We start from the raw sequence: 3,337 nt of genomic DNA, 5'->3' as shown, positions 1-3,337 counted from the left end.
GTCGACTGTGGTGCCACGGTCAACATCATGCCACACCATATTCCGAGGAAGATTGATAAGTACGACACCGACATCAGGTCTAATAACGTGGTTTTGTTGGACTATGGAGGGGAGACGAAAAGCACAATGGGAGTAATTATGGTGAATGTTACAGTAGGTTCCGTACCAGACTGACACTATTCATGGTGATAGACGCAAGGCCAAGTTACAACTTGCTACTTGGCAGAGAGTGGCTACATGGCGTCGGAGTTGTGCCCTCTTCAGCATACCAAAGACTGGTGATTTGGAGAGAGGATGGGGTGGCCGAAAACATTGAGGCCGACCAAGGATATTTTATGGCCGATGTGAATAATGTCGGCAAGAAGGAGTTTGAAAGAAAGCTGGCCAACATCTCTCCTTGCTTCCCAGCTGAGGATGTTTATGCTAATCTAAGTGAAGCTTTCGTCTCTCTAACTCTACATGAAACTCACAGCTTCATTTGGGATGTGGAACGCCTAGATGATCCACCATACACAAGTATCCGGCCGACAGGCTGGGGGGATGCCAGTGATGATGTCTGAGTTAGAAGCTTTAAGAAATATTTCGGCATACGTTGCCGAAAACAAAATAAAGTCGACCATAGAGGCTGAAGAAAACATGGCTGTTGAGGCCTATGCGTTGAATAAAGGGGACTTCGACATGCAGCGTCTGGATTGCATTTACGACAGTGAACCTTTAGGGTTCGAAAAAGACCTAAAGGCCCAAAGAGAATCCGACCAAAAGACCCATTGGAAGAAGTCGACCTTGGCGAGAATGGCGACAAAAGGCCAACATATATAGGTGCCAACATCGACAACAAACTAAAGCCTGAGGTAATATCCATACTCAAAGAATTTAGAGATTGTTTTGCTTGGGATCATAATGAAATGCCTGGTTTGAGTAGAGATTTGGTCGAGTTAAAGCTGCCCATAAAAGCTGGAAGAAAGCCAGTGAAGCAGACGCCCAGGCGTTTCGCCCCAGAGATTATGGGAAAGATAAAAACAGAAGTGGAAAGACTCTTGAAAAGCAAGTTTATCCAAACTGCAAGGTATGTCGAATGGTTGGCCAATATTGTGTCAGTCATAAAGAAAAATGGGTCTTTAAGAGTATGCATTGATTTTAGAGATCTAAATGCTGCCACCCCAAAAGATGAATATGCCATGCCCGTGGCTGAGATGCTAGTCGATTCGGCTGCTGGTTTTGAATATTTAAGCATGTTAGATGGTTATGCTGGATATAACTAAATTTTTATTGCAGAAGAAGACGTGTCGAAGACGGCGTTTCGATGTCCAGGAGCCTTAGGGACATATGAGTGGGTGGTCATGCCATTCGGTCTGAAAAATGCCGGAGCAACATACCAGAGGGTAATGAACACAATGTTCCATGACTTCATTGAGGATTACATGCAAGTCTACATTGATGACATTGTGATAAAATCAAATGGACAACATACTCACGTCGACCATCTCCGAAAGGCTTTCCTGAGGATGAGGAAATGTGGATTAAAAATGAATCCATTAAAATGCGTTTTTTGTGTGCAGGCAGGCGACTTCCTTGGGTTTGTGGTGCACAAAAAGGGCATTGAAGTAAACCAAAGCAAAACAAAAGCCATTATGGACATCAAGCCCCCGTTGACCAAAAAGGAGATGCAATCTTTTTTGGGAAAAATAAATTTTCTTAGAAGATTCATATCAAATCTAAGTGGAAAAACAAAAGCATTCTCCCCACTACTTCGACTGAAGAACGAAGAGTTCGAATGGCAGGATGCACACCAAGAGGCTTTCGACAAAATTAAAGAATATTTGACTAAGCCTCCAGTATTGGCCCCTCATGTTAGGCATAAGCCAATGAGATTGTATATTGTAGCCTCACAATCGACTATAGGAAGTATGTTAGTCCAAGAGGATGAAAATTGTGTCGAAAGACCTGTGTATTACCTTAGTCGAATGCTTAATGATCCTGAAACTAGGTATAGTGACATTGAAAAACTATGTCTATGCCTGTATTTCTCTTGTACGAAATTAAAGCAATATATCAAGCCTGTTGATGTTTACGTATCTTCCAATTTTGATATTATTAAACATATGCTATCTAAACCAATTTTGCATAGTCGAATTGGGAAATGGGCTTTAACGTTAATAGATTACTCCCTGACGTACGTACCCTTGAAAGCGATGAAAGGGCAGGTAGTAGTAGACTTTCTGGTTGACCATTCAATGGCCGAAATGGCGCAGAATTACGTAGATTTAGCACCATGGAGGCTATACTTCGACGAATTAAGACATAAGCATGGAGCTGGGATATGAGGAGTCATAATTTCTCTAGATGGAATTCCAACAGAGTTCAAATACAAAATCAAAGGGGTATGCACCAATAATGAAGTAGAATACGAGTCACTGATCACCGGACTTGAACTACTGCTGGAATTGGGGGCAAGGAATGTTGAAATCATGGGAGATTCGGAGTTAGTTATTAAACAAGTATCAAAAGAGTATAGGTGTGTTAAAGAAAATTTGATCATGTACTTCGTGGTTACCATCAGACCGCTCAAGAGGTTTGAGCAAGTCAATCTCCAACACATACCACGACAAGAAAACCAAAGAGCAAATGATTTGGCACAGAAAGCTTCAGGGTATAAAATGTCGAAAGACCAGGACGAAGAGATCCAAGTAAGACAGAAAGTACGGGTGACAGTGTTGTCACCGTCAGATCTGGCGATCATGAAGCTGGGGGCAGTAGACAAAAGTCATTTCGAAATTTTGACTGTCAATAACGAGGGAGGGAGTGATTGGCGTAAACTGCTAGTCGATTATTTACGTAACCCCGTGGGGTCGACAGATCGAAAGATAAAATATAGGGCCCTTAGCTATGTCTTGGTGAATGATGAATTATTCAAAAAGACAATCGAAGGAGTGTTATTAAAATGCTTGGGGGAAAGTGAAGCATACATGGCTGTATCGAGCATACATAGCGAGGCGTGCGGGGCACATCAAGCAGGGTTGAAGATGAAATGGCTCTTGATGCGTTCAGGAGTTTATTAACCTTCAATGATGAAAGATTGCATTGAATTTGCCAAAGGTTGTCAGGAATTCCAATTGCATGGGGGCATACAACATGTGCCTGCGAGCGAGTTACACACAATTGTGAAACCCTGGCCATTTAGAGGATGGGCGTTGGACGTTATAGGAGAAATAAAGCCAGCCTCGTCGAAACAACAAAAGTATGTGTTAGTCGGGATCGACTATTTCACAAAATGGGTCGAAGCCATAGCATTACCAAATGTAAACCAAGAAACTGTGATAGACTTTGTCCAGAGTTA

This window comes from Lathyrus oleraceus, chromosome 7 (genome assembly GCF_024323335.1).
Source record: "Lathyrus oleraceus cultivar Zhongwan6 chromosome 7, CAAS_Psat_ZW6_1.0, whole genome shotgun sequence".
NCBI lineage: Eukaryota > Viridiplantae > Streptophyta > Magnoliopsida > Fabales > Fabaceae > Lathyrus > Lathyrus oleraceus.
The sequence above is the reverse complement of the archived record's forward strand: the minus strand, read 5'-3'. Positions refer to the sequence as shown.